The sequence below is a fragment of the Pogona vitticeps genome, chromosome 3, assembly GCF_051106095.1.
Source record: "Pogona vitticeps strain Pit_001003342236 chromosome 3, PviZW2.1, whole genome shotgun sequence".
Classification (NCBI taxonomy): domain Eukaryota; kingdom Metazoa; phylum Chordata; class Lepidosauria; order Squamata; family Agamidae; genus Pogona; species Pogona vitticeps.
Genome location: NC_135785.1, coordinates 161,661,195 through 161,684,253, shown reverse-complemented (window position 1 = coordinate 161,684,253; position 23,059 = coordinate 161,661,195). Strand labels below are relative to the sequence as shown.

Genomic DNA, 23,059 nt, shown 5'->3' with positions numbered 1-23,059 from the left:
AAAAAGCTCACTATGTAAGAGGTATGGGGCAGAATCAGAGGCCTATCAGTGTCATAAGAGGACACTTCCTGCCTAGTATTTCACAGATGTATTTGCGAAGGCTTTCACGGCCGGGATCTAATGGTTTTTGTGGGTTTTTTGGGCCCTTTGGCCATGTTCTGAAGGTTGTTGTTCCTAACGTTTCGCCAGTCTCTGTGGCTGGCATCTTCAGAGGGCAGCACTCTGTGCTCTGGTGTAGTTGGCTTGGGAGTGGAGTATTTATGACTGTGAGATGGGCTTTTGTCTTTTTCTGTAGATGGGTGATTAGTGTGTCTTGTTGTGGGTGTATTGTTGTGATAAGAAGGAGAGATTATCTGTCACTGTGGTTGATGGGTGTCATTAGCTGGCCTTTTGTGTGTAGTGATCCCCGGACCTTGTGGCTGGGTAGAGTTCGTTGACCTTTTGCACACTGTATTTTTGAGAGCTGGGAGCCAAGTTTTGTTGAGTTTCAAACTTTCCTGGTGCTTGTGGATTTCAATGGCTTCCTTGTGCAGTCTGACATAATGATTGCTGGTGTTTTCCAGTATTTCGGTATTTTGAAATAGAATTTCATGTCCAGTTTGTTTTAGAGCATGTTCAGCTACTGCAGATTTTTCAAACCCACAACAACCACTATTTCACAGATATTTGCTAATTAGTACCTTTCAATACTTTTTGTGGTGGTGCTGCAGGTTAAACCGCAGAAGCCTCTGTGCTGCAGGGTCAGAAGACCAGCAGTCGTAAAATCAAATCCACGTGACGGAGTGAGCTCCCATTGCTTGTCCCAGCTCTTGCCAACCTAGCAGTTTGAAAGCATGTAAATGCGAGTAGATAAATAGGTACCACCTTGGTGAGAAGGTAACGGCCTTCCGTGTCTAAGTCACACAGGCCACGTGACCACGGAAACTGTCTTCGGACAAATGCTGGCTCTATGGCTTGGAAATGGGGATGAGCACCGTGCCCTAGAGTCGGACACGACTGGACTAAATGTCAAGGGGAACCTTTACCTACCTTTCAATTAGGATCTAATGTATAAGCATGCAGTGATGCTCTTGTGAGACATTACAAGCCCAGTCCTAATTATATGTTTTTCCAACCTCCCCCCCAATTAATCAAAAATTCTTTCACATGCATTTGGTGCCTAGTTGCTCCTGTATATTAATAAATCGTACAACATGTAACACAGCATGACAGGCTGCATCGTCACATGGCTGTCTGCTTTGGAAGCTGTTTTCAATCAGAAGTAGTGAGGAGTCATCAGTTGGCTTGCCATAGTAGAACCTTTTTAGGTCTCCTAGGCAGAAGAGGTTTTTGTTCTGTTTTGTTTTATCAGACTTTGGCTCTTTTTAAAGAACCGGATGCTACCCACTCTAGCATGGAACAAACACAACTGCTTCTCATACAGCTATAATTCAGGTAGATAACACAAGCATATGAGTAACACAGAATAATATTGGAAAGACTCAAAGTAAAAATAGTCACTCGCCTTTCCCTACTTGTGCTTTCTCTTTGTTTTGCTTTGTCTTTGAAGACAGTGCGATGATCCAAGTTCCATTTCTTTGCTCAAGGGACAAGTTCCTGCTTGGTTTCAGCAGTGCTAAATAAATGATCTTAGCAGCAAAAGTTCAATCTTCATGGGGCTTTTGGCACAGGACTTTCTGTTTGCTTGTGTTTAAATGGAAACTAAGCTGGCTCAACGGTAAAGGATTATTTTTATTCTTTTGTTTCACCTCCAGAGACAGAGAAAAAGAGAAACAGTACAAGTCAAGCAAATATAAGAAAGAAAGCCTGCTGTATTTTCTCTTTCCTATCTGTTTCTTTCTCTCTTGACCTACTTGCTATGTGGGAATGGCATGTAAATATTTAAGGACCTGTCTTAAATATTTCTTCTCTTGCATGAATTATGCGTATGAAACCTAAGCAGAATTGTAGCTGCCAATTAAAAGGCAGCAATGCTGTAGAGCTGCTGATGGGTGGATGTAATTATCCCAACTCACCCCTTCTCCAGGTAAAGCCGTGAAGCTGCAGTTCTAAATTTCAGAATCAACAGCCTTGCAGTGGTGTGGCTATTGCTAGATCTACTGTAATAAATTCTCAAATACTATTGAATGCAAATGTTGCTGTGTTGCCAATTCATTAATTGTTTTACTAACTATCTGTTTCCATGGCTAATTTTTTAAAGTAACTTCTACAAAATCATCAATATGTCCATATAGTTCACTTCCAGCCAGGATTGCCTTGTCCATTGGCTAGGTGAGAGAGTTACCATGGGCCGAAAATCTTCATTGATTAATACATTAATTGATATTTACTTATAACCCACAGTTCTACCTGATAGGCCCATGGGGCAGCTTCTAACAATGCAACTATAAAATGCTTACAGATTGAATAAGAACATTGATAACATCTCATAAATTGCTAAACCTCAGAGACTAACAATGGTCTATGTAACAAGGAGGATTTAAATGTGAACCTAAGATCTGGTAAACAAAGTGTTACTTTGTTTCTTAAAAGCCAAAATCTCATTTTTCCATTCCCCCCCCCCCTTGATACAGTATAGCATGCTAAGCTGTTTTTATCTGTACAACAATGAAATTTTGAGCGCAAAGTAACTCTGGATTCTTACAAGTTTTTGAAGTAAAGGGTAACAGCACATAGTTAGCAGCAGAATTCTTGTATTATTTCCTACCTTTTAAGTGTACGGTAGCAATAAGTGCCTCCTGAACTAAAACACATATTATATGTTATTTATTACTGCCATAAACATTTGTCCTTTAGGATGGGATGATAGTGCCCTCTCTTCTGTTTCTAATGGCTTTTGCGAGCCTAAAGATAAAGCAAATGCAATTATTGTTCTTTACTTGCTCAGCACCCTGGAAGTTAAAGCCATGACCTTAAAGAGTACTTTATGGTACCAATTTAAAAACAGCAAGCATTTATACAGCACATTTCCAGGGTTTAAAATCCTTCACACATTATCTTATTTATAATATTTTAACAGTTGTGATATGTACCAGCAGCCCATGGTCCAAGCAGGTCTGGTGCTTCACCCCAAGGTGGCAGGATGAGGCACCACCTTCATTGGGCCACAGCTACCAGTACTGTTGAACTGCAGGCAAGGGTTTAAAGCTGAGAAATGTGAGTTGCCTTTGGCCACCTGGTAAATTTGTGGCTGAGGTAAGATTTGAACTATGAAGGCAAATTTGTGTGGTGTGCGCAAGGAACAATGCCTTTTCAGTGATGGGTGGTCTCAACACAATTACACCCCCTGTAGCAGATATAATAATTTTCCTTCTTGCTGCTTTTTAGGTAGGCCTAGAACTGAGAAGGACGGGCAACATTTCTATTTGTTTTCAGTGGCCCTGTGTAGATTTTGACAAGCTGAAATAGAAGGCAACTGGATTTACTGATCTTATTTTATTGTTTCCACACACTCTGCTGTGTTGTTTTTTTTTAAATATTGCTGTATGTTTTAATTGACTTTGCTATTTGTAAATGCAAGTTTAGGAAAATGCAGAATTTTGAACAGCAGCTAATAAATTCTGTAAGCAGATGAAGCAAGAGATTTGCCAAATGTACAGGTTAAGGGCTGCAGATACACCACAACACTCTTCTTACACTCCTCCTTGCTCTTGTACTGTAGCCAGGCTTTAGGGCTTAAGGTTACTTCTGAATACTGAATGCACGTATCTATTTTTTTTTAATATGTTGACTGGAAAATTACCTTCTCAAGTAAGACATAGTTGGGTAGCACATAAAACTATAATTATCTGCAACTGTCCAATTAAAACTTGTTACCTTCTAAGCAGGCTAATTAATTTCACTGACCTCAGCCATCTTTTTTCTAATTAGAAAGGTAGGAAAAGGCAACACTTACTGATAAAAAGTTTTATGTGATCCTATTGAATTGACAATGATGGTTTGCCATTAACAGTAGTTGGTAACCCTATGTACAGTATTTCTATTCTTTTTTAAGAAAACAGCAGAAGAAATACTTTTGGTTAATCTAAATAAAAGATTTTACCACATTGGAAAAGATTTCACAGTCCTGGATTCAGTCCCAACTAGCAGAGTCACTGAATCAAGAGGATTCACACAACTGTTGAGTCACCGTTCAGTAATTGATGCACTGTGCCACTCTAGCTATAATTTCCAAATGTCTAAAGTCTAATTTTTTTTTAAAAAAAATCACTTTCTTTTGGGATATTTAGTGCTGATTCAAAGCTTGGTTTTCTGAATTGGCACAGTACAGTCATAGGTTTATTTTTAATGTGAGGTGTTAGTTGAAATGTATGCCCCTAAATGTGCCAATTCAGGAAGAAGACTAGCATTCAGTCTTTCTTATGAAGGTGGTAAGTGTTGTTCTCCTGTGCTTTTCATGTAACATTCCCTTCTTGGCTTTCTGTGTGTTAATACAGCAACAGAATCAATTACCCTGAGAGGTGGTGAGTAGAGATGGAGGCATTCATATATGAATATCCCTGCACAGCTGGAGTTAACGAGGGTCCGCCCCCTTGGGGCCAGACCATCCATTCACACATCCGGTGGTGGTGGTGGCGGCGGCCCCTCTCTTCCTTCCGATCGCTCTGGAGCGCCACTCGGCTAGCCACTCGGCAGCCTTGGAGGGAGACTTGTCCCTCCTCCCTCTGCCAGGAGTGGCTAGACAGCCGGAAAGAGAATGGTGCTGGGGAGTGATTGGAAGGATGAGCCGGGCCAGCGGCAGTGGCGGACGTGTGAATGGACGGTCCAGCCCCAGGGGCCAGATCCTCGTTAACTCCAGCTGTGCAGGGATATTCATATACGAATACGAATACTCCCATCTCTAGTGGTGAGTGCTCCAGCACTGGAGACATTTGAGAGAAATTTAGATAACCAGCTAGCAGATATCCTTCGATTTGTATTCCTGCATTGAGCATGGGGTTGGACCCCGTGGCCTTATATGCCCCTTCCAACTTTATTATTCTATGACTCTATTCTATGGAAGCTAATACATTTGTACATCCAAACAACTTCTTAAACAGAAGCTTAGTGCTTCTGTGAGTGAGATACATACTAAATGAATGGCTGAAGTCTAGTACTAAGTCATAACCAGATTAGGCCCATTGAATCAATGCAGATTTGGTGAGTCAGTTCCTCCATAAGGTCCATTGATTCAATGGGCCTTCTTCAGTTGTGACTTAGTCCTGGATTTCAGTCCCCATGGGCTGGGGACTTAGCCACCCCTTGTTTTGATCACTTATTGTCTAAATGGATTAGTCAGAGCAGCAGTGGTGGCACTGTGAGAAATACCTAATTAAAATTAAAAGCAAAAATTTATATACACTGAGGGTCTCCCACAGTTCAGATGATTTCAGTGAGCTCCCTCCCTGATGTTCTTAGACTTCAGCTTCTGTCAAGAGCAGCCAGATGACCAGTTGTCAAGATCCATGGGGCTATAGTTCAACAACATCACAAACAGACAGCTTGACAAAATACACTGTAGTATGAAGTACATAAAGTGCTTGCAAGAGTATTTCTTGTATTAGTACTGTGGTCACTTGGGAATATGGTTCTCATAGTTCCCATACTGCTATGTTCTCCAAATCTGTAATGCCTAGACTGATAAAGAGTTCTGAGGAACTCTAAAGCTGGCACTAGTTTGTGAAATTTTAGTAGTTTAAGAAAGGTATCACTTACCTTTTTTTAGGATACTGCTGTGGAAGACATATTAGCAAAGAAGCTAGACAAAAACTTTATGGTTGTTTTACAATTAAAACAAAACAAAACCAGGAGCCAGACACTCCTTATTTCATGCTGGTAACAGCAAAATCCAGTGTCACTCATTTAATAATACTGTCCACAGATGCAACAAATTCTCTACTGCAACCTTCCTGAACTTGTGGCCCTCCAGATGTATTGGGATATAACTCTCACTCCCCAGAGAACCGGCTGTGAACAGTTATGGGAGTTAGTCCAACACATTTGGAGTGACTGGGAAATGCTTTCCAAATGAACTAAACTCATATACATGTAATTTAAATAATAAATGAATTAGGGTAATACATCACCAAATCTATCCACTTCATGGACACCAACCCCCTTAGATCAGTGGTTCTTAACCTTGGGTTACCCAGGTGTTTTTGGACTGCAACTCCCAGAAGCCTTCACCACCAGTTGTGCTGGCTGGGGTTTCTGGGAGTTGCAGTTCAAAAACACCTGAGTAGCCCAAGGTTAAGAACCACTGCCCTAGATGATGACTTAAATCAAGGGAAAGTTTCCTGCATACCTCCTAAGCGTTAAATATTAAACCAGAAGAGGCAAGGCTAAATGGAGAGCAAAAACAATATGCCTTGCCGAATGGATGATTGCTGAAGAGTGTCTCCCACCAGGATGAGATGCTAACAAATAGATTCCCAATCTGTAGGTTAACAGTAACCCAAGAGGGTTACAAAGTGTTTTCTGGTGGGTCACCAGGGTTATTTTTACTTGAAATAGGAAATTTTACCATGAAGGTTTTCAATACTTATTTATTTCAATATGGCTACATTATAATACTCAAAGGATTATTTCTGGGAATTTTCATAGAGGGCGGTGGGACCTATGATACAACCAAAGTCATTGTTGCAACCACTGATTGTATTAGTTGACAAAACATATGTGCCAGTCTTGACACAGAGTCGGCAGTCACTGATGAGTACCGTGGAAATGCGTGCCTTCCCTTCCTATTTTTAGTGCTTTTTCTTTACCTCATTAAAAATGCCTTTTTATCCAAACATGGCGGGAAATTGCAGGTTACCTTGGCTATTATAAAAGGGGGTTGTGACTCAAAAAAAGGTTGGGAAGCCCCGCTCTAGCTGGCGCCTCTGGAAGTCACTGAATAGATTTTGAAGCAAAGTAGGAAGATCAATGGATAATCAAGTAAAATGGGGTTACTTGAATGGAGAATAAATTGTTTGTGGATGTGGGGAAATTCAATCAATGCGGCATTTATGTATATGCAGTTGATACCCTACCACATGTACAAAATAAGTTATAGCAAATGGCTGAGATAACACTACTGAATTAGCCTGTTACTGATCAAAAATAGTCTAATTATCATAAAATCTTAATTTGTTCTTAATTTTATCTATATTTCACATACACCCATAATTTTAAATTCGTCAGTGCTCTGATATGAACAAAAAAGAAAGAAGGAAGGAAGGAACTGAATTGATGCAGTTTCATTCTTCTCCAGTTACCCATGACCCAACTTCTCTCTTCTTCATTGCTTCCCTTGAACAAATTTTACAGGGTCATTTTACATTTTTATATTTTGAAAAGTGGCATGTACGCTCATGGTGTTCTATGTAAATAAGCAAAGAAAAAGTTATGTGCCATCAAGTAGTAATTGACTTATAGCAACCATGACAGGGCTTTCAAGGGAAGTGAGATATGTAATGAGTGGTTTTGCTAGTTCCCATTTTCCAATGAAGATGGGGGTATTTGTATATGAATATGAATATCCTCCCACAGGTGGAGATAACAAGGGTCTGGACCCCTGGGGGCAGACTGTCCACTCACAATTACACCACTGCCACAAGCTGCATGGAGACTTCCTATCACTCCATTGCTCGTGATGGATTAGCCACTCTGCAACCTGGCCGAGAGGCTTGTCATCCTGCCTTCTGGCAGGACTGGCTAATCTATCGCAAGCAACGGAGCGATAGGAAGGCTCCGTGCAGCTTGCAGCAGCAGCGTAATCATGAGTGGACACTGGACCTTCATTATCTCCACCTGTGGGGGGATATATGGGGGGATATTCATTTACAAATATGAATATCCCCATTTCGAGTTTCCACAGCTAGATGGGGATTTGAACTCTGGCCTCCACAGTCCTAGTCTGTCACTCTATGCCAGACCTGGGCAACGTGCAGCCCGAGGGCCACATATGGCCCACGTGCCGCTCCTGTCCGGCCCGCCGGTTGTCGCTCCAGTCCAGTGTTCAAGCACTTGTTCAAGCCCAAGACAGACTGGATTTCTCTCACTGAACAAGATGAACATCAAAACCATTTATAGCTTTTTGTCTAAAGTTGATCAGTTGCTTATCTTTTATTTTTAAGTAAAGTTGTTTTGGCCCCCGAACACAGTTCAGATTTTTCATGTGGCCCCCTGTAGAAATTAATTGCCCACCCCTGCTCTATGCACTACATCACACTGCATTCCCCAAGCAACCAAAGAAATAGTAGAAGTTATGAATAGGCCTCCTTCAGAATATCAATATACTGTAGTGTTAAGAATTCAACAAAATGTTTGGCTCAGGTGAAATGTATGACAAAACATGCGAGAAGCAAACAAGAGTTTTGATGATGCTAGCAAATATATTCTAGTAGCAAAGATGGGGGCTGAACATCCCCAATAGTGAATATAGCTGCCATCTGAAAAATTCACATTATTGTTTTTTCTATGCTTTAAGATATTCTTCAAGATTATTGTTCCAATCTCCTGGGCCACCTTTTGTTCTTTGTAACTTCAACATTCTCCCTTTCATTTTTTTCCTTTAAGTATTTATTTGCCATCATTACCTTCTTTTTATTTGACAGTAGTCTGGGTTGCAATCCATAATTTTCTTGCCATTTGCCAGCAGCTAATAGGGCTCTTAGCAGCACAAGATCATTGCCATGGAAGGAAAATCCCTAAGAATTGCTATCAATTTCATGCTATATCAAAGCTGTATTTTATCCAAAAGAAGCCAGTTTTACTGGACTTGTAACTTTCTAGAGACCAATGAAAATACTAGTAAAATTAGACTGTTTCATGCCCCCTACATGCAGCCCTTTGAACTTATAACTGAGCAACAGGAAAAGTAATGTGCTGCTTACCTTTAGGTCTGTCTTTTCGCCTCTGCTTTTTGCTCCTTTCTTCCTTTTTTCACTCTGGTTTTCCTTCCTTCCTTTCTTCCTTTGCCCACTTTCTTCCTGTGCTCCTTTGTATGTCTGCAGGACAGAGACAAAAATCAGTGTACGAATACTGTGAATTAGGGCCATTCCATCCTCTCTGGAAAAAAGCTGACTCTGCCGGACCTGCCCGCTCCATGATCAGCTTCCATTCTAATTGGTCATTATAAAAAGTATAATCCGACTTTCAAGAATTGATGCTTCAGTTACTTCTCCCATTCCCATCTCTTTTTTTGCCATATCTTGAGGGGCATTCATGGGGACTCTTTGGGCAAGGGCGCTTAAAGTATACATGATAAGGCACAAATAACTGTTGGTACAATTGGTAGAAATTCCCCCCCTTCTCTCTCTTTCTTTTTGAGATGTGACATTTCAAGTGGCAAGCTGAGAAGGAGAAGCTTAAAAATGTACTGCTGCTCAGAGGCCGAGCTAGACAAGCCCTTTATGCAAAATTAGGGCCTTATCCAGACGGGGGAATTGTCTGGTTTGCACTTAAAAGGTTCTTATCTTTATTACAATCTCCTGTATCTCTCACTTCACTTGCGCTCCCCTTAACACTGAGAGATGTTTATCCTCCTGTGAGAAGGGCCAATTTTGATGACCTGTTTACTTGCGTGGAAGGGTACCGGTTTACTTGTGGGGGGGTTACCTGGCTTATGAGTAAGGAGGTAGTGGGGGGCAAGCTCATGGTGGCACTTCTGGCACATGAGAATATGTTGGGGTGAAGGTTGAGGAGAAGGAAGGGAAGCAAGCTGCCCCCCCTTTTTTCCTGCCTTTCTCCTCAGCCAAGGCTCTGCTGGGGCTGCACTGCCTTGTGGGGGTGGAGACTGTGAAGTCGACATAGCCTCCTTCCCCACCTTTTCTTGCAACTGTCATTCAGCTGGCCACAGTGGCTGTCCTTAGCTTATCAGACAAAACCCAAGGAAATAAAAGAAACAAAAACAAAAATTTAAAAGACAAAAACGTGTGTCACCTTAAAGGCTAACTACTGTATTTTAATGTAAGCTCTCGTGGGCATGTGCATGAAAATACAGTAGTTAGTCTTTATGGTACAACATGTTTTTGTCTCTTTTTTTAATTCTTTGTTTCTTTGGATTTTGTGTGATATGCTTGCACAGACTAATGTGGTTACCTCTTCTAAAATTGCCACTTTTTTTGTTTGTTAACTAAAGTAAGTGACATATTGAAAAAGCATTACATTCACCTAGTATGGCATTAGAATTGTGCTGTTTCAATTAGGGAAATATTTTTTTAAAAAAATGACAAAAATAGAGGGGGGGGTTTCTCCATCCTCCCTTTTAATGTCACAACCCACCTGTTACATCACAAGGTTGTCGCTTCTGATAATACTGCCCACAGCTCTATTTGGGTGTGAATTAACCATCCACCCAGGCTACACAACAAGATAATTAGGATAACTCTGAATGGTACCAAACCCCCCCCCCCCACAAACATGCCCTAGTGCTGTGCCAGAAATGTGTGTGAGAGCTCTTAAAGGGGTAGGATGGGTCGATCTAAATAGGAACATATGTGGATGCCATCCTTTGGTTTGAATCAAACCGTACTAATAGCAATCCATATACCAATCCATAGGCCAGTCTGGAGAGGCCCTTAGTATGTATTGAGATGGTAATGTGTTTCACCTCAGGACTGTTTGAGAGGCATGGTGTCAGGTGTGAGCACAGTCACATAGCAAGGGTGGATTATAGGGCTGACTAGAAGAGGCACTGGGTGACTGTGACCCTCTGTATGTTGTTAGATTAGAGCCTGAACCATTCCTGAATTGCGGTTGTGCTAGCCTGGGGTGAAGAGAATCAGTGTCCAGTGGCATCTGGAGGAGGACGGCAGGTTCCCTAATCCTCCATTAGAGCTACTAAGGAGTGCTAAAATTTTGTGGGTTTTAAGTGCCACAGGCTCTTTTTAAAGTTTTTGACCTCAACAGACTAACTCAGCTACTCTTCTGGTATATGAACATGGAACAGTGTTTCTGTGTGTGCCGAAGTCAGGACAGAAAAAGGACATATGGAACTCAGCTAGGAATATCACCAGAGGTCCTTTTGGCACAAAAACATCTATGTGCTAAAATTAGGTCATACCCTTCATCTTATTTCCTGCATATAATTATCTGACCCTGGCACCATCTCCGGTGCTCCTAAGGGGAGACGATCTGGTCAGGCATCTGCTCTTTCATTGCAGCCTGAAAAACCAGGGCTTTCTAGCTTACAGAAGAAAAATGTGGCTACTGGGGCAGGCTTGTGCAAGCCATGCTGCCCATGTTAAGGTCTTTGACAGTTCCCGCCACATGTATAATAAAAGAGGAGATTTGTTTTGTTTTTGTTTTGTGTGGCTTGGCATGGCATGGTTTGGTTTTAGTCATTGTTGTTGCTCTTTTGGGGATATTTCTTCTAGTCTTGGGCAAAGCTGCACACTCCCAGGATGCCCCTAGAAGAAGGGAATGGCAAAGCAGTTCTGAGTACAGTGGTGCCTCACTAGACGATGTTAATCCATTCCATTGAAATGGCTGTCTTGTGAAAACATTGTCTAGCGAAAAGCGTTTCCCCATTGGAATGCATTGAAACCCGTTTAATGCGTTCCAATGGGGGAAAAATAGTCGTCGTCCAGCAAAAATTGCCCATAGGGAAGCCATTTTGCGAAGTGCCGATCAGCTGTTTAAATTGCTGTCTTGCGAAGCATCAGTCCCAAAAACACCCGTTTTGCAAAGATTGCCCATAGGGAAGCCATTTTGTGAAGCCGCCGATCAGCTGTAAAAATCGTCATCTTGTGAAAAAATGATTCGTGAAGCACGGACCAGATCATCATCCAGCAAAATCCCCCTAGGAAAAACTGTTTTGTGAATCACTATAGTGATTGCAAAATGTCAATGTCTAGCGAAAAAAACGTTTTGTGGGGTAATCGTCTTGTGAGGTACCACTGCACTTGCTATCTGGAAGACCCTGAAAAGGGTTGCCCTAATCTCATTTGCCTCCATGGCACGTGATGATGATGATGTGAGAAGAAGGGGCATGATCATCACCATTGTTTGCAAAGAAGGAAGGTACAATAAACTCAGTGAGGGTTCCTGGTCTATTACCTCCTTATAATGCACATAAGAGGATTTGGACAGGTACAGTTTGTCATGTCAGTGTGAAAAACAGTGCACTGTAAAGTTACAGGAACTTATCTTTTTAAAATATCTGGGAGCTCTTTACAAATAAGCCAGAAGGGCTGTAGCTCAGAGGTAGACTACATGTTTAACATACAAAAGCTCTGGATGTCACCTAATATCACTTGGAGAGGTGAACCCTGCTCCCATCTCCAGAAGTGGTAACTTAGGAAGTGCCCCAGCCTGAAACTATGACAAGCTGATGTAATTTAGCGCTGACAGTACAGGGGGAAAACAGAGTAATATGCTGAATGATTATGTTGTAGATTCCTATCAATTTGAATCAGATTTTGGAAATGTTCCTTTTTTTGATTGCAACTGCTGCTGACCACTAGTGGTTTACCTCTGAGCTACAGCCTTTGTGGATCATGTCCACTTGGGCACTGGCTCAGAGGCTAGCGATGAGGTATGTGTCTGCTGGCTTGCCATGGTTAAGTTCCCAAGGAAGAGGCTTTTCAAACATAACAGTCAAACAGATTATCCTTGGCAGTTTCATTCAGAAGAGCCCCCTACATATTTCTGTAACTATATGCAGTTTTACCACAAGGATCAACGAAAGTTTGAGGCCCAGCTGGTTCAAGTAATGTAAATTCACCTTATTTAAGATGTCTCCTTTAATTCTGTTATCCATGTTCCAGTCAAGAGAGGCCAATTACAACACTTTGTAATGTGTGTATGTTTGGATGTAATGGTCCTTCTTCCTATTGATCCACTTCATGGAACTTACACTGCTTATCTGGCTGAGTCTTCTGTCCTATAGATTTAGGTCAACCTTTCCAAGGCTGATAATCTTGATATTCATTGGACTACAGCCCTCATCATCTGGGGATGATTGGAATTGCCATCCATTTCCTCCAGGGGCACCTTGCAGAGGAAAGCTTATCTTAGTCATCTCTCTTCAATTCTTTATTCACAGTGGAAAATTTGAAATATTTGAGGTGGTAGAGAAATGCTGGGAGTGCCTTTGCTTTCTGATAAGACATTTCCCTGTTCTTTAATTTGTGTAGAAATAGAAATATATTCCATATATATCTGGAAATTAAAAATAATTCTTCAGTCATATTTTTGAATCATGGAAGCACACTTCACATGTCAGTGATTCACTACTACAGTAATAGATTGCACCATTTTAAAAATAACTGAACAGTTGTATTTGTCCACAAATCAGCAGTTTAAAGCTTGAAATAATTTGCAAGGCTTAAAAAAAAGTTAGGCTGCTTGTAAAAGGAGCATAGCAGTATTTTAAGTAGTGCAACGTGTTCCACGAGTTTGGTGCAGTGCAGCAGGCTTGTATAATATTAGTGCTTCCTTCAAGCAAGGTTTGGATCTTAGCACCACTTAGAGAGATGGAAAACATCCAGAATTTTACTGAGCTGTTGAAAATTGCATTAACTCCAAGGTTTCTAAAACGTATTTATTATTGAAAAGCCTACTGTTCACTGGGCCACAGTTCTAACTCACAGAAATATGCTTGCAGATAGCCTTGCGCTGTTGGGAGAATTGTTAGGAAAGTGTTAAAAGTTAGCGTTGTAGAAGGCCGTTATTCACATGCTTATTAAGAATGAACATATTGATTCTAAGCCTGCTTATTGGCACAGAGCTACATCCCTGTTCATCAGCTACTGACTGTACCATCAAGTAAAGACTTGCACATATAAACCAGCCATTGGGTTCATTCACCATTGATATTATTTTCATCTTAACTCTGCACAATACATTTTAGTGAAGATAGTTCATACTTAGCTGGCTGGATACCCTAGTGAACTATAGAGACATCAGGAGTTTGATTCTCTGCTGTCCCTCCTATGAGAAGAGCCAGCCTGTGTAGCATTGGGCAAGCTGCACAGTCCCAAGGTGCTCACAAGAACTGGAAAATGCTTTAGTTGTAAGTCAGAATCTTCTTGATAACACATTATTACTCATATTATTATGAACAGTCCACACTTAACATCAGAGTCATCAGGCTTCTTCCATGTCTCTGATCAGGTAGTTATGATCTGATAAATACCGTCTTCATCTGTTCTAAGTTACCCTGATTTAACTTTAATTCTTCAATGATGAGTTTTGCTGACTTTGATTGCAGCTAAGCCATGTGACTGGTAAGAATGGCTTGGAATTTTTTGGCTTGTTATGTTAATACCAATATTAATGAGTGCAATCTGGACACTTTGAACTATATATAAGTCAGTAATCTACCCTACTACTGTACTTAAGTCAACAGTACTTGCCTTCAGATAAACACATATAATAATCATAAATAGTAAATTAATAGTAAATCCCTCTTGATGCAAATACAGCTTAATTTCAGGTAGGTGTGTGATTATAGCCATAAATACTTCAGTACTTAAGGCTCATGCATATTTCTTGCAATTCATTTCTATGGAATTAGCGACGGAATACCAGGCAACAGAAAAAAGTCTGCAACAGAAAAAAATCCTATTATGTCATAGAGAATTTGCACCCAAGGTTGCAAGCATGGATTAAAAAATAATTCATTTTGGAAATTGCCTTAAAATGTAAGGTTTCAGTAGTAAAGAAAATTGCTTTGCTATTCTGTTTACTCTTACCTTAATTGAAAGAGATAGTGTCTATGAATGGTTGGTCTATTGCTACAACCCCAAAGCTGTAGTTCTGTTCTTATCGCTCTCCACTCCACCCCTTTCCCCCACTTTAGTTCAGTACTGGGCTAATTTGAAATTATTTATCATTTATTTTTAGTGGAGGTAAACAGACTCAGGTCAACTTAAAGTCAATGGTCAAGTTTACCCAAAAGGAGAACAGAAAGTAGTTGGGTTCTTACACTGTAAAAGAGGGGGAAATCCAAAATTCTGCAAGCCAGTGTTTATTGGGAAAATCTGACAGATTTTGTGTCCTCAGTCATCTTTGGAGGCAGTAATTTTTGTAACTCTCTTCCGCCAAAGCAAGATGCCCAGTTTTCTAGGTATATAGCATCTGATCAGATGATTCTTGCCCAAGCTTTCCTAGTGGGTAAACACCATTGCCATCACAGTAACTTTTCAGATGTCCGCTTTTGAATCTTAACTTGCTTCCAAATATCTTTACTGAAAAGTGTGAACAGAAGTCTATCTTCTGGCAGCTTTTTAGTCATTCACCAATTTTTAACTGTATTTAAAGAACAAACCATTTCTGCTTCCTCCCTGGTATAAACAATATCACTTTCCATTCTTAATCTCTATATTGACTTATGCCATCTTTTCCCTGAGCAATGTGATATTAAGACGTGTCATTGATAAGTGCATTTCTTCTGGAGAAGCCAGCACTGGAGGGCAGAAAGTGAATGATAACTTTATAGCAATCCTTTATTTATAACACCAGATTTCCCCCAATTGTCTGCCACTATGAATATGTCAGCTAGCTCTTCAGTGAAGGCAAGGGAGATATAATTGTCATTACTCTCTTAATGTGGCTGCTTTGTTGAGTTTGTTCCGAGGGCGTGCTGTATGATGGAATGACACATACACAAGTCTTTCTAAAAGTACTTTCCGGATGGCTGTGTTGATGGTGCTGGAGTCATGTGGAAGACCTTGCTTGTTGTGAAATGACAAGCTACAGTCCCTTGGATGTGTGTTCACAATTGTGAAGAATAAAACACAAATTTTGTTGTGTTTAATAATACATATTCTGAACACACATTTAAAGTAATATGAGCATTTTCAAAGAGTGTCCATGGTATGATGCAGGAGAATTGTGCAAAGAACAAACTTCCTTAAGCAGTGAGCGTGGTTTATATAATGAGATTTCACTACTATATTCCTCTATTGCATGTGTTCACATAGGACACACTAGTAATTTCAAAAGCCATAAATTCTGGGCAAGAATAGAACAACTGTCCATCCTTGCTTTCTGCTTTAGTCTCAAGGGCAAAAAGAGGAAAAATAGAGATTTAGACATGCTATATGAAGTCTATTGCCACTAAGGATATTAAAAGTATTAAAAGAAAAAAGAAAGAAAGAAACAGAAACACATATTTCCACAGTGTAGTTTCCAGAACATGCCCCTTGAGGGAGCCAAGGAACCATGTTATGTTTAGAGTTTGCTATTATCCATGGTTTTCAGCATGGGGGGGGGGGTTGGAACCAGTCCTCTGTGGATACAGGGGTCCTACTATACTGAGGCAGCTGCAGCAGGTGACAGGTGCTGAGAACACAGAATTGACTCCCACCTATTCCTTTCTTTTAGAAGACAAGAGTTATGTACTCTACACAGCCTGGTATATAGCCTGCTGAACTAACCTATTATTCTTAAGTGTGGTGGAAGGCCCAGTACTACTGTAATTGTTGAAGCAAGGCTTTGTTTTGAATAAATTTGGCTTGTATAATTAATAAAGATGAGGGTTCTTCAAAATATGTGGCAAAATGTTTTGACAAGCCATGTTATAAAATGTAAATATATATATATTAAAATTTATTTTATTTAATAACTAAAAAGTTAAAATAATAAATATTCTGAACATCTATATCCGTGTCCTAATAGGCAGTTACAAGCCGTTCTATACCTTCTTTTATATGGGATCTGATTTGTGCAAAATGTTATTTAGGATCTACATGAACAGGGTTTGAAAAATTTTAGAATGTCTCACTAGTCAGTCAAAACTTTCACCAGTCAGCATGACCAGACTATAGCCTTGCAGTTTATGTTAACAAATTTAAACTAGGCACTTGTTCACTTTTATTTCTACGTAACAATGCGTACAAACCCAAAATAAATTGTATTACCTACACGAGATTCACTGACTTGGGTTGCTTTATTACCTGCATGCCTGTGGGGTCATGAAGCTTGTATTTTGAATGCCTTTCTTTTGAATGTCTCCAGCAAAAATAAAACTGAAAGCAAAAGCACCCGGCCTCTTAAGGAACCATGGTTCCCTCCCGCCACAGGATGTGTCCTCGTTCGGTTGAAATTGGGAGCAGGGATTCTCCATATTCTCCAGCATGGGACTACTTTACATTCTTCTGCAGAGCTAGATCTCTATGTGCTGCTCGAACTCTCTTCTCATGAGAAAAGGGCAGTTTTCCTTTTGCAATGGGCTGGGGGAGAGACGGACTGCACGATTAGAGAGAGACAGAGACAGGCTCATCGAGCAGCATTTTTCACTCATCACAGATGAGTCAACGAGTGCATTTTTCAAGCCTTGTACATGAAGATGGTTGGTAGGGTCAGCACAGAGCACCTCTTTGGGATCTGGAGTGATTGAAGATTGAGAAGTGCTTGTAGAGGAGAAGGGTGGGTTGAAGAGCTAACAGTTCATCAAGAGAGATTATGCTTGTTACTTGCTCAGCCTTCCCAAAATGTTTTATACCAGAGGTCCCCAACCTTCTGGGACATGGGGGCTGCGTTAGAGTGCCCAATCCCTAAAGAGGGGCACATCTTAAATCAGAATGTAACAAAATTATTGACCTCTCAGTTTAGATCAAAAGTAAACATGCAGAAGTCAATGGAGAAATGTTAACTTGAATGCAGTCCATTTTGGAACAATATGTTACTGTAGAACCCTTTTACCTGGCTTCACATGTTTACTTAGTGAGTGCGATTTTTGTAGCTGTTTTCTGATAGCAAAGGCATTAATGTCCAAGTCAAGGTTTTTGATGGACACTCTTAAAATGCTATATAAATGACCATCTTTAAGTCTTGACCTACACTTGGGTTTCACAGTTTTCATTGGAAAAAGTTTTCTCACAGATGCATGTGTTGCCAAAGACTGTGAACATGCCTGCAGCAAATTTCTTTAGTATGCAAATCAGTTGGGTAGCCTTTTTTGCAGAAATACCAGGCCTTTTACTCTCCTTTTCCTGCCGTTCTTGCAAAAGCCTGTACCCGTCCATACAGCTGCTTTATCTTCCTTACACACATATACAGCCTTCCAGTATGGTAATACATGGAGAGAGGGAGTGAAAAAAGCTGAGTGGTACAGGTACCTGAGCTCTGCTGGCTAGCAAGGCAACCAGAATGGCCAAAATGCTAGTATGGAGGATAAGACCAAGAGGTGGCTGACAGGAGAAACCTTGGAGAGACCACAAGAACTAATGTTGCTGTTGTTTTTTGTAAGAAAAGGACAGGAAAAACAGCAGTAGAAGGTGACACTTGAGTCAGGAAGACCAATGTGGATCTGAGGGAAAGTGTGTTGAGTGTGATAGCAGTAAAGTAGAAGGTTGGAGGGTCGCACAGAAAGAGCTTATGGGCTGTATGTGAGATGTGGGCTGCAGGTTGGGGACCCTGTTTGAAACTATTCAGAAGTTTTAGATTATGGCTCTAACAATACCCAGCATGGTTGTGCTATCTGGGTATACAGTGGTACCTCGCAAGATGATGACCCCCTAAACGACGAATCTGCATAACAATGACGTTTTGCAATTGCTATAGTGATTCGCAAAACAGTCATTCCAATGGGGGATTTTCACTGGACATTGATTAGATCCGTGCTTCGCGAACCGTTTGTTTGCAAGATGATCATTTTTTCCGCTGATTGTCGGCTTTGCAAAATGGCTGCCCTGTGTTTTCCAGACCCATGCTTCACAGGGCAGCAATTTTTACAGCTGATCGGCACTCGCAAAATGGCTTCCCTATGGGCGATCTTCGCTGGACAACAAGGTATTTTCCCCACTGGAACACATGAAACCGCGTTTCAATGCATTCCAATGGGAAAAGGGGTTTTGCATGACGATGATTTCGCTAAACAGCTATTTCAATGGGATGGATTATCGTCATCATGTGGGGCACCACTGTAATCAGATTTGCAGCACAACACATGTAGAGACTGGTGGAGGCTGGGCTAACTCATACACATTCCACTTTTAGAATTTAATGTCAGCCTTAAGTCTGATTGATGTTGATTTAGGTAGCAAATTTTGCTGTGGACAACATGTGAGGCAGAGCTTACAACCTGAAGATGACATGCCATAAAATGTTAAAATTAAATACCACAAGAACTTGGTGAAAGGAATTCTATGTTTCCTGTTACTGACCACATTCATCTCTGCTTCCCATACAGAAAAGATGAACAAAGTCTTTCAAGGATTCTAATTCAATCATTGTAAATACATGCTACTATATTTAACTGTCCTTAGTGCATTTTTACGTCACTAAACTGAATAACTTGTTGATGAATGAAATTTCAAGGAAATCGCTTCCCCCCCCCCAGTTCTCTTGTGTTGTATGCCCTTTTATGCTGTGCTGAACAATATATTCCGTAGAATATTCTCCCCCCCCCCTTTTCATGCACTTTCCCCACTTCATTAAATAAGGGAAGCTAAATGTACTTGTACTTGAAATTATCATAAAATTTGTCAGCGTTGTTATTCTGGAGATTTTTTCCAACACCCTGTAATACAGTAATATAAAATGGTATAATTTTAATAATGGAATTAATGACTGCAGAGACAATCCTATTGGTTATTATACACCAGACTTTAATTACAGGCAATTTTCATTTCAGGTTTCTTGAAAATGGAGAGTACCACAGAAAATGCTAACTATTCTTTTGCTCGAAGCAATTCCTCCTTTTAATAACTAGAGTATTAGTAGCAGACTTGTGGCAAATGCATATGCATTGAAATGCAGTGTTCAACACTGACTAAATGTTGATCATAGAAATAAATCCGGATTTATGAATTTGGTACAAAAACATGCACAAGAGAACATGTAAGTGAATTTATCCACAGATCATCCCCTACCATCAAATTTTGTGGTTGTATGTTCGTATGCATGTATCCATGTATACGTCTGACTGTCTGTCCATCTCTCTACCTTTAATAAATGTTACATACCTGGACCAAGGCCTGGAAGATACAGTTTAAAGCACATATCTGAAAAATGTTTACTGTATATGTATTGTAATGTCTGTTCATTCCATTTTATGGTAGCGTTATGGGATAGAAATCTAATACAGTACTGTGATGATTTTTGTGTTCTTAATTTGATCAATATGTGTACGTGGGCTACTGTTAAGAAATCCAGAAACCTAGTGGCTGTTAGTTATTTCAGTGTTTCAACCCCCACCCACCAACCCTTTCTATCATATTGTGTAACTATGAGAGCATAACAGCATAGCATAGCCAGCCAGGCAGATGTATGCACCCAGAAACTGGGGGGAGGGTGGGGGGGAGGGCTAGGCCATTAAATATGTGTCTGCACTTGGGGAATTAAAAATCTACAGCTCTCCTTTGGCAGAAGTGGATGTTTAACAATGTTCAATCTGAATTCCACAAAGTAAGACCACCCTTTCTCTTGCAGATGAGTATGCTGTTGAGGAAGCATAAACACATTTACTGTTATTGTGTAATGTTAATTAGTGGTGTATTCTGCAGAACTGTGTGGCCTGCAGGGGAAAGAATAGGAGGACGGTGTTAATTGGAGATGTTGCTTCAGTTAGAAATCCAGCTGTAAGGGTTCAGAAAGAATTGAGAAAAGAGGTGCTAGAAATAAGGAGACTGTGTTATCACACCATACATCAGAGCCCTTGGGATGACATATCGACCCATGCAATGGCAGGGGTTCAAAGTTTCATTCCCCACTCTACCTCCTTGACAGGGTCCCTTTCAGCTCCACAGTTCTAAGATTCTTCTTCTTCTTCTTCTTCTTCTTCTTCTTCTTCTTCTTCTTCTTCTTCTTCTTCTTCTTCTTCTTCTTCTTCTTCTTCTTCTTCTTCTTCTTCTTCTTCTTCAACAACACTTGGCACCGTTAATCAAAATTACTGGTGTTATACAACATACACATTTTAAGTGGTTATAATTTTAAATTTTAAGTGGCTTTTCCATCAGTGGCTATATCCACTGATGGAAAAGGCTTCAGGAGTTAACCTCGAGGCAAAATCTAGAGCCGAAGTCCCGGAGGCAGTTTGTGTCATTCTGGCAACTCCTGCAATGTCGCTGAAACCAGTTGTATTGGCTCTTGCCTTTCCATTGGACTATTTCAGTGATGTGGAGAGGGGGGGTTTGGTGCTCTGGTAACAGCCTATCTTCCATATTATTTACACTCCAGCTTCGCATTCAGCGTTGAAACAACATAGGAAGTAGCAGTTACCGGTTATAAGTTCTTGCTTGATTGGCCTGCCAATCAGCTTGAAGAAAACACCAGTCATGGGCCAGGGCATGGACTCACCTCCCTCTATTACCATCTCCACGCAAGAATTGGAGGTTGTTCATGACTTTGTGTACCTTGGCTCAACAATCTCCGACACTCTGTCCCTAGATGTCGAGCTGGATAAATGTATTGGCAAAGCAGCCGCCATGTTCTCTAGACTCACAAAGAGAGTATGGCTTAATAAGAAGCTGACGGCATATACCAAGATCTAGGTCTATCGAGCCTGTGCAAAAAGGTCAATGAACTCGACCCAGCCACAAAGACCCGGGATCACTACACACAAAAGACCAGCTAATGATACCCATCAATCGCAGTGACAGATAATCTCTCCTCCTTATCACAACAGTACACCCACAACAAGACACATTTATCACCCATCTCCTGAAAAGGACAAAAGCCTATCTCACAGCCATAAATGCTCCACTCCCAAGCCAACTACACCAGAGCACAGAGTGCTGTCATCTGAAGATGCCGGCCACAGAGACTGGCAAAACGTTAGGAAGAACAACCTTCAGAACATGACCAAAGAGCCCGAGAAACTGGGACTTGCATTGTGTGTGTGTGTTTGTGGCTTTTTTTTGTGTGTGATTTTCTTTCTGGCCCTGACGCATTCCGATGGGGCTTGCATTTTTTTTTGGTTTTTGGTGATTTTTCCCCCCAGCTCAGATGTGTTCTGATGGGGCTTTCAGTGGTTTTCTTTTGGGGGGGTAATTCCCCCCTACCAGAATGGATTAATTGCATTCCAATGCATTCGTATGGGAAATGGTGTTTGACTTACTTCTGTTTCGAGTTACGACCATCATTCCGGAACGGATTAAGTTTGTAAGCCAAGGCACCACTGTATTTTCAACTCTGGCATCCCCTGGAATTGCAGTGTCAAGACATTTCTCTGTTCTATTCCTATTATATCTAGTGTGTTATGTTCAAAGTGTCTGTCAGTTTGGATCTGGAATCCCACAAGATCTTGACTTCTTCATTTTCTGACACCTTCTCTACCTGATGTTCCCACTGAGTTTTGGAGGTTGCCAAGTTATATTTTTTTGCATAATGACCAGTGCACTAACTTTGCCACTCTATCATGTCTAACTTTGTAATATGTGCAATCTTTGGACATTCACAGATGAGGTGTAACACATTTTCATCTTTTTCTTGGCAGAGTTGACATTTGCTGTTAGCACCAATTCCTTGGATATTAACTTTTGTCATATTGGCTTGGAGTGCTTGTTCTTGTGTAGCAAAAATCAAGCCTTCTGTTTCTTTCTTAAGGGTCTGCAGTTTTAGCCATGCCCATGTTGACTTAGGATCATGCTTTCCATCGATATTTCTCAAGTGTTGTCCATGTAGTGGTTTAGTTTTTAAGCTTTTTAATTTGTTTTATTATTATTATTATTATTATTATTATTATTATTATTATTATTATTATTATTATTATTATTATTATTATTATTATTATTATTATTGTAGTAGTAGTAGTAGTAGTAGTAGTAGTTGTTGTTGTTGTTGTTGTTGTTGTTGTTTCTTCATAATCAAAGGAAGGCTGACTGAAAGAACATACAAGTTTGGTTTGTTGTTTCTTTGCTGATATGAGAAAACTGAGAAATGGAGAGAATGAAAGGGGAAGACAACAGGACAAGCCACATACTATCTGTATGGCTGAAAAAATAATCTGGAAATAGCCAGTTGATACAGTGCAATAGAGTGCTGTAGAGTGGTCCCCAACCTTTTTGGCACCGCAAAAGGGAAGATAGGGTCAGTGTGTGGGGAAGGTGGGGCACCCCCTGCACTCGTGCGCATACACGAAGGAGCAGAGTGGACTCATGCGGGCATGCACACGGTTGCGTGGATGCGCAGGGGCGCTCACAGGGGT

General features: G+C 40.6%; 1 protein-coding gene and 1 long non-coding RNA gene across 3 annotated transcripts in view; one reads left to right on the top strand and one right to left on the bottom strand.

Moving 5' to 3' along the window:
- The window catches only part of FGF14 (fibroblast growth factor 14), a 386,515-nt gene that overhangs the window by 69,611 nt on the left and 293,845 nt on the right, over positions 1-23,059 (top strand). The gene's annotated exons all lie outside the window — the stretch shown is intronic.
- Positions 8,541-22,864, bottom strand: LOC144588479 (uncharacterized). Its single transcript, XR_013544063.1, has 2 exons — positions 16,866-22,864; positions 8,541-8,969 (listed from the first exon to the last, which is right to left on the bottom strand). It is a non-coding gene; the product is annotated as an uncharacterized LOC144588479 (long non-coding RNA).